The following is a 17135-nucleotide window of genomic DNA, read 5'->3' on the forward strand; positions in this document are numbered from 1 at the left end:
TTAGATTCTTAGTATTGAGTACACTAATCATAAGCTGGATACTTCATGATATTGCTATGTTGCATTTGGAGTTGGCATGGATTGATTGGTTATAGGTGCTCATGGATACTTAGAGACGATGGTGATGCTGATTTCTCTTGGATTAGAGAAGTATTTGTTGGGATGGTTGATGGTTTCAGCAAGAAGTCACCTGATATGGACTTGAGAGGAGATTTTTCTTAGATGAGTCTTGGTTGGAGACTTGGGTATCTTGATGAGCATTCTCATTCCTCACTCTTGGTCTACTCGGTGGTTTGCTACTTGAGAGGTATAGCCCATTGTTTCTCTCTATCCCATTATATTTATGCATATATTTCATGGATATGGATCTTGAGCTATGGTACATGAGTTAGTTTTGGAGGGTTCATTTGAGAGATGGTTTAGCATTTGTTATCTCCACATGCATATGTTGTTATGTTGGTTGATTTTGGGAGATGGTTTTATATTGGGTATTTTCCTTGGATTAGGAATGGTTATTCCTTGGTTTAGGAATGGTTTTATGAGTTTGATCTTCTTGTGAGAGGCTTACATCCATGATTAGTGATATGGTATGGTTTGAGTGTTGTTGAGGCTTCTTGTTGGGGTTTTATGGAGGAGATCATACTTGCACAGTTTACATCTAGAGGTGTGTGTAGAAGGACATGATACAGGTTATGATTTGCATGGTTTCTCTGGTCTTGGTTATCTTCTTGGATGTTCAGTTTTGCATATATTGGATTTGAGATTGGCTAGATATTGTGATCACTAGTTTGTGCTCATGTATGTCATGTGAGAGATGACATGGTTACAAGAGTTAATTCTTGTAGGATATCAGTTTATGTATTGTGGATGTCCTTAATACTACATGGATTCACTTCTTTGAGATGTGAGTGGATTGGTTATAGATTTGACATTATCTTTTGTAGTGGGAGCTTCTTGGTATATATGTGGTAGGTATTTCTCTTGAGGCTTGTGATTGTAGGTTATAGATCGGATATGTCGGTGATATGAAATTCACTTGTTATACCTTTGAGGTATGGATAGTTGGATGGGTTTGGCACTCTGATGTGGGTGCTATTTTAGCTATGGATATTTTGACAACTATAGATACATGTGATTACCTTTAGATCAGGTTATTTGTGCTTGAAATTTCAGTTGGTACAAGATTTAATGATCTTCTAATGCGACAGGTTGGGTGGCTTTCTCTTTGGATGGCATCTATGTATGTCCAGTGGCAGTGGCATAATAGAAGGTGAGATCATTCATTTTTGAGATGTTGGATACTTTGATTTTGTTGTAGGTACCAGAATGGAGCACTTGGTGTATTTTGATCCATGATGGTGGATGTGCTGGAAGGGATTGTTCCCTTGTTCATTTATGTGGCTACAGATTGACCCTATGCAATGTCTACAACAAGTGGGAGATTGTTGACATAATGGGTGTTGTACACATTACATTACATAATGGGTGTTGCGTACATTCTATAAGCTTGACACCCATCTCTTTGTAGACTTGCACACAGGCTTCAAAATACTGATGACACAATTCATTTGTCTATACTATTGGAGCAAAACTACTATTGTAGAATCCAAAAAAGTTAGGCCAAACAGGTAGACTGTAGAATCATGAAATTGTGAACCATTACACACACACACACAAGAAGAACAATACCTTGAAGCACTACTACTCAAATCTTCATTAACAGGTGGGCAACTTAAAAAAATCAAGCATGTCAACTTTGAGAGGTCCTGATTAAAAAGGGCTACTGAACTGCATCCTAGGTGAGCCAAAGCAATAAATATATTGGAGTTAGAATATCCAACATTTGCATATAGAGCAGATGCAACACCAACTTCCATATCAAACACATGAATAAACTATTGAAATGCTAAAGAGCATATGACCTCATCTCTATGGTAATCATATTATTGTTTTGCTACTGTTTGGAGGACAATAAGAATAAGTCAATGTTAACATATTATAAATTTGCTTTAGGAACAATGTGAGAATTTTACAATTTATACAACTATACCTCAAAAACCTTTTCATATGTCTTTTGTCAGTCGGTGATATGGAAAAATGAAGTAGTTCACAATAACAGTAAATAATGGAATCATATTTACAGTAATCATCCACAACACATGGGTTAAAAATAATAAACAGTTCAGATTGTTAGCAATTTATGCAAGAACATCCTTTTATTTGTATCCAAACATGATGGGTGAAGTAATGAAACGTACCTTGAGTAACAGGGTCACTAACTTGACCACACAAACTAGGTACAGTAAAAAGGGTTAGTGAACCCATGTCATTCCTTTCCATATACATTCATTAGCCATAAACTTGTATATACATTATACACACTTGAGGTGAAGCATCAAATCTGATAATTGAAATCACAGCCAAACTATCATAATATTGTGAACAGGTGATTGCAATCTAGAAGGCACATATCCATCCTACATTTACATCATATCAGAATGAGCTTAATATATTTTTTAATCCTATGGTAGAAATATAAAAGTAGGGTAAGAGTTAACACTTGGGTGGGCACGCATTACATATTTTGCCAACATCAACATGCTCTTTGTGACCACATCTTATGACAATGTTTTGGAATGTATTTGTTGATCACAACTAAAGCTCTTAAATCAAAGAGATTTTTTTTCCTTGCCCAGTTGCATAAAATAGTCAGGAAGGAAGAGAATTTGAGGGTCAAATTCTACATAACTTGATGCTATGAAGGAGATGCTAATAAAATATATTTTTTCACCTCAAAGAATATCAAAGGTGTGAAAGGAACACGATTAGAAGAATTGTGTTAAGCAATGGCAATATGATTTTTAATAGAAAAGGAATTAAAAAGATCTTTATCACAAGTCAAACGAGACCTTGTTGTTCAAGCTTCTCTCCTTTAATGAAATTCCTAATATCATCACTAAAGAAATTAAAAATATTATATTGTCAAATGGTCACCATGAAGGAGCTCAGGGATTTCGTTTTGAACATGGCTATAAGACAAGACACCTAAACCTGATGAGATCTCAAACTCTTTTAGCCATTAGTTTTTTGAACTCATTTTGGTTGACCTCCAACTAGTTGAAGATGTTCACAAAGTGGTATGGTCATTGAAGCCATCAATTCTGCCTTAGCATTGGTACCTAAAGAAGAGAACACTTTCGCCTTTAATAGTTTCATGTTTGCTTCTCTTTGCAATTTATCTGACAAATTCATAACTAAAATCTTAGCCAATAAAATAAAAAATATTTAAGTTTTAACATCCTTGAGGAGTAAGGATGATTCATTCTAGGTAGGTAAATGTATGAAAATATTGTTATTGTTGCACTAGATACCAACAACAAGGTGATGGTCATTTATCTATCCCAATTCCATTTATCTATCCCAATTCCCAACCTTAAAGTAGATGGCCATTTAGCTCTTCCCACTCATATTTATTGTGCCCAGTTGGCTCTGTACCTAATTACTATTAATTCTTTATAAATAGACTTTCGCAACTCTTGTAATGCAGTCACCCATGCAAGAGAAACTATGAACTTCTAATCTTGCATCATATCCTAAGGATGGATCTCATACACAGTGCTATCCAAGAAAATTTTTCACAATGTTATGAACCATGGAAACTAAATATCTTTAAAAGAAGGTATTGTATGACTGGAAAAAAAAATATCCAAAAGGATATTGAGAATAAAATTTGGCACAAAGTGCAAGCTTTTTCATTCTTCATTGTTCTTCTGCAGATTTCAAATTTTTACTATCCTCTAGGCTATCATTAGCTTCATCTCCATATTTCTCTCTTGTCTCAAGATCTTCAAAATCTCCATAGGCAGAGTCATCATCTTCATCACTCTCATCCATTACTTCACCTTTAAACTAGTGAAAAAGTGTGGCAATAATGCCTATCAAATTGATTTTCCTTGTGATCTTAATTTATCACCCATCTTTAATGTATCTGACTTGTATGCTTTTAAAGGTGTTGTTATAGATGATGTAGGTACTACAACCGACCTCAAGGAAGAGTTGGGGAAAAACATTCCACCAAAGCTCAAATCGGTTGTGGAAACCATCCTAGACAAAAGGATCAAGAAGTAGACCAGAAGGGGGACTTATTTTAAATATCTATTATAGTGGAAGGGACAACCAATAGCAGATGCAACATGGATATCAAAAAAGGACCTTAAGGCACATGGTTTTGATCCCTCACTTGAAACCACTCCAGAGATTGGAGTTTCTTTTATGCAGGGGAGAATGGTTCAGAGAACCTAATCTATTTTTTTGTTTTATGTTTTTTTTTATGCAATGTCATAAGGCCTAGGACTAATAAAGGCCAACCACTATTTTAATGGAAACAAGACCCCAAGTAACAATATGAACCTGGGCATCAATATATCCTAGGGTGGAGTTAGATTTATACCTTGTTTTTAGGTTGTTTTAGGGGTCTAGAGAATGAAAATAAACATTTGGAAGGTTTAGAACTTGTTTTTTTTGGAGGGTAGTTAAAATATCAAAAGGAAATGGAAAAGTTGCAAAGTTGCATTAGCAACTTTTTGCAAATTAATAACTCTTAATAGAAACCACTCCCAAACGGCTGCAACTACCATGGGGTGGTTCTACCCACTTTGTACAAGCTTATAAAGGCTCTAAACATCCATTGGATGAAGAGAACCATTGTACTTGCTTTGAAATTAATAAAATCTACTATTTCTGGGTCTTTTTGACTATTTTTTGCATACTATACGGACTCCTGATGGTTTTATGGTGGCTGTTTTGCATTGAAAAGTTGGAGGTTAAATTTTATGAAGTTTTGGCATTGGTTTCAAGGAGAGATATGATTTCATTTTCAAGTTATATATTTTTCTTCCTTGCTACCTATGAAACCCTCAAAACAAGGGTTTTGGCCAAAGGAATGGCCCTAGTTTTAATTCCCACCATTGGAATTTTCTCCAATTTGGTATGGAGCAAACTAGGGCATTGTATTATCCAATGTCAAAAGCCTGGAGGTAGGAGATTGTAGCAAGAATTTTTAAGAAGTAATTCTTTAGAAATAGACTTTCGCAACTCTTGTAATGCAGTCACCCATGCAAGAGAAACTGGAACTTCTAATCTTGCATCATATCGTAAGGATGGATCTCATACACAGTGCTATCCAAGAAATTTTTTCACAATGTTATGAACCATGGAAACTAAATATCTTTAAAAGAAGGTATTGTATGAATGGAAAAAAAAAATCCAAAAGGATATTGAGAATAAAATTTGGCACAAAGTGTAAGCTTTTTCATTCTTCATTGTTCTTCTGCAGATTTCAAATTTTTACTATCCTCCAGGCTATCATTAGCTTCATCTCCATATTTATCTCTTGTCTCAAGATCTTCAAAATCACCATAGGCAGAGTCATCATCTTCATCACTCTCATCCATTACTTCACCTTTAAACTAGTGAAAAAGTGTGGCAATAATGCCTATCAAATTGATTTGCCTTGTGATCTTAATTTATCACCCATCTTTAATGTATCTGACTTGTATGCTTTTAAAGGTGTTGTTATAGATGATGTAGGTACTACAACCGACCTCAAGGAAGAGTTGGGGAAAAACATTCCACCAAAGCTCAAACCAGTTGTGGAAGCCATCCTAGACAAAAGGATCAAGAAGCAGACCAGAAGGGGGACTTATTTTAAATATCTTGTATAGTGGAAGGGACAACCAATAGCAGATGTAACATGGATATCTAAAAAGGACCTTAAGGCACATGGTTTTGATCCCTCACTTGAAACCACTCCAGAGATTGGAGTTTCTTTTATGCAGGGGAGAATGGTTCAGAGCACCTAATCTATTGTTTTGTTTTATGTTTTTTTTTATGCAATGTCATAAGGCCTAGGACTAATAAAGGCCAACCACCATTGTAATGGACACAAGACCCCAGGTAACAATATGAACCTGGGCATCAATATATCCTAGGGTGGAGTTAGATTTATACCTTGTTTTTAGGTTGTTTTAGGGGTCTAGAGTCTGAAAATAAACATTTGGAAGGTTTAGAACTTGTTTTGTTTGGAGCGTAGTTAAAATATCAAAAGGAAATGGAAAAGTTGCAAAGTTGCATTAGCAACTTTTTGCAAATTAATAACTCTTACTAGAAACCACTCCCAAATGGCTACAACTACCATGGGGTGGTTCTACCCACTTTGTACAAGCCTATAAAGGCTCTAAACATCCATTGGATGAAGAGAACCATTGTACTTGCTTTGAAATTAATAAAATCTACTATTTCTAAGCCTTTTTGATTATTTTTTGCATACTGTACGGACTCCTGAAGGTTTTATGGTGGCTGTTTTGCATTGAAAAGTTGGAGGTTGAATTTTATGAAGTTTTGGCATTGGTTTCAAGGAGAGATCTGATTTCATTTGCAAGTTATATATTTTTCTTCCTTGCTGCCTGTGAAACCTTCAAAACAAGGGTTTTGGCCAAAGGAATGGCCCTAGTTTGAATTCCCACCGTTGGAATTTTCTCCAATTTGGTATGGAGAAAACTAGGGCATTGTGTTATCAAATGTCAAAATCCTGGAGCCAAAAGATTGCAGCAAGAATTTTTAAGAGCAAGCGCTAGGTCTAATAAGACCCATGTATTAGACCTTGTTTTTGCAATTTGATGAGTTAGAGTGATAAAAGGAACTTGGGACTTGGTGTGGAGGCAAGGCATCTTAAATTTGATCAGGAGGACACATTGAAGTTGAAGAATTGATCCATGCACCCATATTTTTAACCTTTTCATTGTAGACCAAGCCTAAAGTTGCTAATTAGGCCTTTGTGCAAGATTAAGGCTAGGGTATGCTGGAGTGGAGTTAGGTTTTGAAACATTGGAGTCCTTTGGCACTTTGAAAAGGGTGTTTGAATTTTTCTTTTCTTTTCCTAGTCCTTTGTAAACATTTTGAGTTATTGGTGGAAAACAATGCTAAGAAACCTAAGCGCTTATTTGGTTGGTTGCAATAGTTCACTTGGTAAGTGGTTGGCAGGGTTTCCAACCTTTTTTGCACCTTGTTTTGGTCATATAGGAGTTGTTCCAAACTATCCTTGGTGCTTGGGAGTTCTGGAGGATCCAATTGCATTCTTGGTTGTGTGTATGGTATAAGAGTCAAGTGTTGCAATTTACCTTATGACTGGTAACATCAAATCTTTTGTATACCTAATTTGTTTTTGGGTGTGTTGATGTTTTTTTGGGTTCCCTTGGATGTTAGGAAGGTTGGGGTTGCTTGATCACCTTGTGCCAAGGTTGGTGTATGATGCTTGGGTTGTACAAGTGAGAAGAAGAAGAGTTGCAACATTTCATGAAGTGTTGGTCTGTGACTTAAAGAAGCATCAAAAAACCTCAGTAAGGTCCTTCTTGTAAGGTGAGTCAAACCTTGTATAACCTTGTGAAGGTTGTAGAAGATTTGGTGGTGATTTTAGTTTCTTTTTTGTTCCAACTCTTGCAATGAAGTCACCCATGCAAGAGAAACTCTAGACTTCTAATCCTGCATCATATCCTAAGGATGGTTTTCATACACAGTGCTATCCAAGAACATTTTTTCACAATGTTATGAACCATGGAAACTAAATATCTTTAAAATTAGGCATTATATGACTGGAAAAAAAAATAGCCAAAAGGATATTGAGAAAAAAATAGCGCACGAAGTGCAAGCTTTTTCAGTATTTGTTGTTCTTCTACAGACTTCAAATTTTTACTGTCCTCTAGGCTATCATTAGCTTCATTTCCATATTTCTCTCCCATCTCTAGATCTTCAAAATCTTCATAGGCAGAGTCATCATCTTCATCAATCTCATCCATTGCTTCACTATTTTCACTTTTTCCTAGCATCTTCTACCCTTTTTATAAACCTATTATGGTCAACCAGTACATTTCTTGCAACATTATATGTAACCACTATTAATGTTGTGTATGAAGCACATGCCATCAAGCATTTACAGAAAGGGGACATTACATGCCATCAAGCATTTATAGAAAGGGGAAATTACATACAACAACTATATAAATCAAAGTCTTCCTAAGAAAGTAGCACTATGAAAAGTATATGAAAGCTTTCTGTATAACATCAGCTACATGTGTAGTATAACATATTTTAATTAGTCTTTACAATAAATGTAAACAAGTAAAGATCATTTTTCATAAGGATTTGATACCTCTAAGAACATATCAGATCCAGAAGATGGATACGTGCAAGTTAGTTATTTTGTGACTAGCAATCATATAGAATTTGAAAGCTTAGCAAACAATCCAATCATAATATATATACATACCACTACAAAAAGCACATTTATAACAAAATAAATGCAACATATCTAATTCATAAAAATGTACCACACCTGTTCCTTAAAGTAGGCAACAACACGTTCTGTGCACATTTCAATGCTTTCACCATTTGGGGGAGGAATGTCATAACTGCGACACCATTCATGAACTTTCTCCTTTCCATATCTATCAACTATTTCCTATTTTTTGAGGCCTGACAATTCTCCATACTTGCATTGCAGTAAACATTTATGGAGTAATCATTATAAACTTATATTATACAAAGCTTGAAACTATTAATATCCAAGAATTGTTAGCATTAAGCTTTTACATGTGCTCATTGAGTTGCTAAGCTGTTATGATTTGAATAGAGTGTTTTTGAGTATCTTCGCTGAATATCATACTCCATGCCTTGGCCTACTCACTCTCATTATGTATTATTATTGGTACCTACATCACATGGAATTCAACTTCAAGATTTAGTCTTGTTTAACAAGTCATTATATAAATGTTGACATCCAAACCTAATCACTCATATTATAGATGTGCTACTGAAACCACAACAATAAATTTGAATTTAAGAACTAGAAAAAAATCCTAAACACCTTAGCCTACCTGGGATAGTCATTTCAAAATTGCCTCCAAAGAAATAAATCTAATATTTTTCTCAATGAATAAAACTCCATCTATGCATTTGTCAACTCTTGCTGGATACATAATTCCAATTTCATGAGAATTGATATTAAACTCAAGTAATAACCATTTAAACACCTGCCCTTACATATATAGAGAAGAAAAGTAGTTAATGTTGGGATAAACATAAAGTAAATATTTGACTAAAAAACCTTTTTTCCTATGGTGTTGATTCATTGCAAGCATAGCATTCATCTGAGCCTGAACCAATGTAGAAGTAAATATCAGATCAACTAGAATGTTGCTAATCCTTTTTCTAGCATCAACAACCTCTTCTACTCCTTTTGAGTTAGGGGTACATCCACAAACCCAGTGAATAATTTTCTCATTCCATAATGACTCCCTATGATGGATCAAAATAAAGGATGCTTTAGCTACAACATAAAATATGATAGAAAATTACATTGTAGATAATAATGTATTTGCCTTATAGGTCAATTCTAGTGCAGGGCACCTAACCTAGGAGGCAGGGGAACAAGTATGAAGGAGGTAGGGGAAAAAAGTTGTAGGACACCTCACCACTCAAGGAAAGGGAGGATTCAAGTAGATTAGGAAGTTTTAACAAGGTTTGGTCCATACTTTAATAAGTTGGTCTTTGTTTGATAATGTTTTGTAATAAGGCACATGTAAGACCCATGAGCACTTTGGTGTGGTTATAAACCAAGTGACTCCATGGGACCAAAAGGCCTTAGAATAGGGAATTAAGAGTCTACATAGGCCTTGTGGGATGTAGAGGAACTTGTTTGGTTCATAACATTTATCGATTAGCAAAAAATGCGAAAATTGCATAAAGTTGTTGACAACTTTTAAAAAAGTGCTGATCAGTATTAGGAAAAAGTGGTTGTTTCTTTGTTTTATGGTTGGGCACACCTATATGGTTGTTCCAATGGTCATGTAGACCTTTATATATGTCATATTTGATCTCAGTTGGTAGGACTAGATCAGATTGTATTGAGGCTTGGAGAAAAAGCAATAAAAACTTCAATCTTCTAGAAATTTACTAGTAATTGCTCAGTTGTTACAACTGTATTGATCTATATGAAACTATTATGATTGCTAGGTGTATGAAATATTTGCAGGGGTGTGTTACTAAACTTTTGGTTTGAATAAAAAAGGAGTTGTGGTTCAAAAGTTATCTGCATTTTAGTAGCAAGGGGTCTGAAAAGCCTTATTTTCTAGGCCCTTCCACAAATGCAGCCCTAACTTGCATTCCCATTGATGGAAAGCTCTAAAATAGAGGGATATGAGAGTTAAGGGTCCTATCTTAATGATTCTAGAAGTTGGAGGCATGGTGAGAAGGGTAAGTATTTTTTCAAGCCAGCCCTAGGTCAAGTAGGCCCATGTGCTTGACTATTTTATTCAAGTTAAATGGTGATAGTCATGGTTGTAGGCACCTCTGATCAGTTTGAGTGCTGAAATTTGGTGTATTGAGTGTGTTGGAGATTTCCTTAATTGTTTGGGGTCTTGGGAACCCAACTTTCCCTTTCATCCTTGAAGCCCTAGCCTAACTTGATCAACTAGGCCTAGGTACCAAGCAACAGTTTGGAGGGTGTTGGAGCAAGACTTGCCCAAAAGATTTTCGATTCTTAGTAGGTTCCAAGAAGGGTGTTTTAACCTATGGATAAGTCCCTATGCTATTAAGGGATATTGGGAGAAAAGTGCAAAGAAGCTAATCAAAAGGCTAGAAGGTTTGTAGGCCTAGATGTGCCAAGGTGTATGGTGAGTTTGGTGGAACCGAACAAATTGATGATTTTGGGTTGAAATAGTATGTCCATGATTGTCTCCATTGCTGGTGAAATTTGGTGAAGATTTTGAAATAGGATTGCCTTGTTTGGCTTGTGGTTGAGTATACCCAGTGTGGATAAGAGGACTTGTGAGAAGTCCTAGAATCCTAAGTTGGATTGTGATAGCCATTTACTGGCTTGTGGAAGTAGTTATTGCATTACTCTGCATCAAATTCCTAATCTTTTTAAACCATCATACATTCACCTTAGTGCGTTGCTTTCTAATTCGAACCTTAAAATAAGGATCCAAACACATTAATTGAAGCTACAACTATGAATTATTTAATTACCAATAGAAATCAATTGAAATAGCCTAATAAAATTTCCTAGACTTAGATGTTATGAGCTAGAGAAAAAAATGAAATTCTATGAGTACCATTACTAGGTCTACATGGAGCAATAGCCTAGCACATATCTTATGTCAAGTGAAATTCTTGTCTTGATAGCTTCTAGATTTGACTATGTGGTCAATTTCTTCATCATAGTTCATTGGAAACTATGCATGGTCTTGTGGCAAGAGAAATATAGTGGGAAACTTTGGCAAAGGATGGAATAATGTGTGCATCACTACACCTTTATTGAATTCAATATTAGCTAGCTTCTTGGAGAGCTTGGTTCTTAACTTTTCAAGTTGTCTAGATTTGAAGCAGATTTTGCCCATGAAGGGTTTCAATTGAATTCATGAAAGCAAATGGAAATCTATAATGTTAAGAAAGCAAATGAAAGCAGATTTCCCTCCCATAATGGTCATTTAAGTCACCTAATGCATAGTTTAGAATATCATTATTGACAACTATTGCTGAGGAAAAAAAAAAGGGTAAATATATAAAGGGAACAAAATGATCAAATATCAAACATTGTAGGTAGCAACACATAAATCCCATATCACATTTGCATTGTATGTTATGGGCAACAGTAGTTTTGGATCATTTTAGGCCAATGACATGCAAAGTGTCCATTTTATGTTAGTTTGAGCTCCACTTGGTTTCAAGAATACTATAATATTCTCTACTTAATAAGGCCAACCACGTGAAGGTGGAAGGTCATCTGGCCTCACCCCCCTCCCACTAACATCAATCTAAAGTACCCATTATCATTTAATTACATACTTCATTCATTAATTCATCCATTTATGAGCTATAACATTCAATCAATACAATGACATAACATTCATTAAAATGATATAAAATTCATTAATACACAATATTAATCAAAACTTCATTAACACATAAAAATATTCATTAACATAAAATAAAAATCTATATTAATAGACATCATTCATACATAATTACTTAAAACAAAGTTCTTTCATTATCCAACAAGGTTTATCAAAGAAGATTTTTAAAACATCATTTCTTTTTTTTTGTTTTTCTGAGCTCTCTTACGAAAAGTGCTCATAGGAGCATCCATATTTGCATCATTCTCCTCCTCTTCTGGCACATGTAATGTCAAATTACGATAGCTCCTTCTCTTTGGAGGAGTAGGAGGTTGCTGCACTAAAGGGGGCTTTGTTGCAAGAACAAGTGAATGGGATAAATTGGCATACTCTTTTTCTTTTTCTAACTGTTACAAGTTTGTAATTAAGTACAAGTACAACATAAAATGCATTTTTCTTACCTGAAAATGCCACATCATGTATATTAACATTTTGATCTACCACTGCATCAACATGTTGAACACTTGGAACATGGTCCACTCCTTCAGCATGATGTTCAACATGCTCTGAAATATTCAAAAAAAGGATACACTTCAAATTCAAATTGAAGATGTTAAATTGTATTCATAATTGCATAAATAATTTCCAATAGCAGATTAATACCTCCACCACTATAATGCACATCATGGCCTTCGTCACAAGTAGGATCTGTGGTAGGATATGAAGGCTACAGTAAAATGTTATGCACATTTTTATGTAGTCAATTTATGTTTAAAACTAATACCAAAAAAGAATCTTCTCAACTATTTAATTTCATTTACTTTTCATCTGACCAATTTACCTATGAGATATCATTTGGTGCTTTGGATTCTTGGGCAAGGCTTATAGATTCTTCACGTAGGTGTGCAACCACAACTTTATAGCCTTCCTTGAAGGCAATTTTTCTATCTTCATCTGTGACCTCCACATTGAAATCTATGCCCTGTGTTTTTTGCTTGATAATGTCAATTTTCCATGTATGGTTTCATTAAAGAAAACTGTTTGCAACATTATGTTAAAAAGAAAATTTCATTGCTCTACTTACAAGTCGAGACTAGAGATTCATATAGCCACCAGAGCCAAGTTTGTATTGGCCAACCTTTTCTACTCTTGCTTTTGTATCCACATATGGGTCCTACAATCTATGAACATTTTCAAACATCTTAGATTATATATTTACAAATATCAATAATTAGTGTGTGATTACAATGTACTTAATACTATAATGACATACCTCTTTTTGCACTGTGCTACTTCATTATCTCTATCTTCACATAGCCTTTTCTCCTTTGCATCTTCTATTATTTCATTCCACTCCATTAGTGAAATCATAGGAGGACGGTCGTACTTTGGGTTATCCTTAAGAGCCCTTCTATATTGATCCCTCACAATCTTTATATGCTTTGCTGGTCTTTACAAAAGTAGGCCAGTGTCAAAAATGTTTTTCCCAAATTTCTCCTCAATAGATGCAATCAACTAATTTTTTAATTCCATAGCTTGTAAATTCTACCTTTTTAAAAACAAATAGATTGTTAGATCAATAACTTTCATATATTACAATAAATAGAAGAAAATAAAAATTATGTAGCAATGATATGAAACTATGTACCTTTTATGTATGGTGGGTCCAAATAGTCTCAATGTCATATGAAAAAGATGTTCAAAGAAAGCATTATTACCTACAAAAACATAAAGGATTTATCAATCCAAAATGAGTAATGTAAAAGTAAACTAAATTTACACTTTAAATAATATCAATTTTAAAGTACCTAGAAGCTTTCGCTCTTTTAATGAAAACATAGTTTTCTTATTCAGCAATAATGTCCCTTCATACGAACCAGTACTAATCACAGGAATTGCTCCAGGAAATGGATCAATTTCAGTAGTACTGCTCTCTATTGGTCTATCAACTAAAACATCATAACACTATGTGTGGGTATATATATATATATATATATATGTATGTATGTATGTATGTATGTATGTATGTATGTATGTGTGGTGTGTGTATACATGTGTTTGTGTGTATGTAGGCTTCTGTAGACATCATTTAAGCACTGATATGCTACTTCTTTGCTCAAAAACTTGTAGAAAGACATTACAAAATATAGCCAAACAAGGTTTTACCAATTCTAGTGGGCATAGATAATGATGTTTGCATGGTCCTTATTTCTGACAATGCAACAGACAATAGTGGACCACCAACTGAAGGAGGAGTCCGCACTTCATCATGAGCTGAAGAATACAATATTGTTAGCAAAGACATTTGCAATGGATAAAGATCAAATGGGATACTAGTGAGAAACATCCACAAAAAAAGGTAAGTGTTATAATGTTGATCAAAACAAAGTGTTACTTACTGGAAGGTACTGCACAACAACACTAACGATGTTCACCATGTGATGTCCCAACTGGCACATATGTCTATACAAGAACACATAAAATTAGACATCATGATCCATAAGATACTATAAATTATTAATATCTATTGAACTTCCATTACTTCTTTAGTCAAATTACTGCTTACCTTCAAAGATTGGATTCTACGGTCCAATTCTATTCTCAATGCCTATTTCTCCTCACTTCTGCCACCTTGATGATAACATTAACAAGTTCATCAGTGTATCTTTGCATAATTTGTTGGGTGATGAATACAGGGTCAGTAGTAAGGCCAATGTCATGTAGATATGATGCCCATATTTCAGATTGCATTTGATTAGCAATCATTGTAGCTTTTTCCTATCATTTGTGACATCAAATATTCGTATACTTTCATCAAAATAACTATAAAGCCATAAAGAAAAGAGCATAATAATAAGAAATTTGTTTCTATATTAACATTAAAATTTACAATAATTAATGTTTATCTCTATTGAAGGTGTCTGAGATGGTGCATCCATATCGCCCTGTGAAAAGAATTAGTAAGTCTTAGAAATCAGCAGCAAAATTAAAGTAATAGACTTACCGAAAAATATTAATAATAAAGTAGATTCTATATGTAAATAATTTGTCTTAAGTTAAAAATTTAGCGTAACTAACGTTTATATCTAAAAAAATATTTGACATGTTCTACTTAATGTTTATATGTGCACATATGGTTTGGAAATAAATATTTGGTCATACAAGACCCCATCATAGTTGACATTGATCCTACCTAGACATTTCATTGATCATCATGATCTTCATCCATGTCATCATCATCATCATCATACTTGTCACTTTGATCGTCCTCATCACCACCACCATCTTTATCACCAGCATCATCCTCTTGATCACTATCATCATCATGACCATCATTTCCATGATCATCACCGTCTTAATTAGCATGATCATGATCATCATCAGCATCATCATCATTATCACCATTATCATTAGCATAACCAAAATCATCACCATCTTCTTCGTCTTCATCACTAGGTAACTGTCGTTCTTGATAATCATTTACTTCCTCTTGTGCTTCTTCAATATCTTCTACTTCGAACACATTATACTTTACCAGCCTTTCTCTTGGGTCATGTCTAACAACAAATGACCAACCTAGTTTGTGTGGAACACCAAAGTAAAATGCTTGATCGCATTGGCTTGGAAGAACATAGGGCTCATCTCTGATTGGCTCAAATGACCTTGTATTAATCATAGTAAATCCACTATCATGTTCAATAATAGTCCTATCTGGATCATTTTGATTCAAACGTAATCTAAACCATTTGACAACAAATGGAACTATTTTCAATGAATTAAAGTCACACTCAAGTATATCATCCAAAATGTCATAGTATCAATTTTCAGATTGTTGAGGATGTATGTCAGTTCAAGATGAAATATTGGTGACCACAAAGACATTACTTATCCCAGAATCACACGTTTTCTTCATTTCATCTAAATTTTTTGTGCCAAATTTATAGCCATGGTAGTACATAGCTTTGTGGTGTTTGACCTGCAATTATTCAAACATGTCAAGAATCTTCTCATTGATCTGTGAGTTGATATTAAAATTATGTCTCATGATGTAATCTTATGCATACCTTTGTATATCTTAAGCCATATATTAGATCAAGTAACATTGGCATAACATTGGGATCTCCATAATGATGAGCTTCTTTAACCAATGATGCAACACCATTCCATGTTAATGATCGACCATTTTCTTGAGTCTGTTCAATCCATACTTTCATCTAATCAAGATTGTTTGCAATATACAAGTGTAGTGCATCCCACTCACGACCAACTATAAAGAAAAAAATTACACCAGTTAGAAAAAACTTATATATATTTATGATGGATAAAAATTGTTAAATTACAAAAAAAAATTATAATTATCTCTCACCCTCCTCAATCTACTTTTCCCTGTCAGGTACTCCCCTTTGAATTTGTCATTACAGTTGGGATCCCAAATACGATCTACATGGATACCTACTGCAAACATTGAAAGATATTCACTAATATACACCATAGTCTGGTATATCATATATCCCTCTATCATAGAACCCTCAGGATGTGCTCATTTTTGAACCAAGCCCTTCATAAATTTCAAGTGCCTCTCAACCATCCACATTGATCTAGCTTGTACAGGTCCACACAATTCAATCTCCTCAACTCTATGTATGAGGTAGTAGTCTTGTGCATTGAAAAATGTTGGAGGTAAACACTTTTTCATTTCACACATAAGTTGTGAAATTTTTCTCTTTGAATATTTTATATCTTTTTTATCAATTTCTTTAGATGATAGCCACCTAAAAGAGATTCAACACTAAAAAATACATAAAGGAGATTTCAAATAAAATTATACAACAGATTTTAGATAAAAAGCTATAAATCTAAGAAAAAACACTTCTAACCTCATGTATTCTCCAAGATCATATATAACTTGTTTAATATTATTGTCAAACTATTGTGGAAGGGATAGAGGTAGGACAAACTGCAATCATTAAAAAATGATCATTTTAATATATTATTAAATAATGTAACTGGTAATACATTCAATCTTACAAATATACTGTAAATAGAAAACATAACTTACCTTGAGGAAGGTATGCCAATCATGTGTTTTCAACCCTGGCCCAAAATCATCTTTCTTTGATAGAAGAGTGCTTATATTTGCAGCAAATCCTGTTAGAAATTTTTTTTTTTTGATAATTTCTTTTAATG

This window comes from Cupressus sempervirens, chromosome 8 (assembly GCF_028749045.1).
Source record: "Cupressus sempervirens isolate cs-2001-9-10 chromosome 8, ASM2874904v1, whole genome shotgun sequence".
NCBI classification, from domain to species: domain Eukaryota; kingdom Viridiplantae; phylum Streptophyta; class Pinopsida; order Cupressales; family Cupressaceae; genus Cupressus; species Cupressus sempervirens.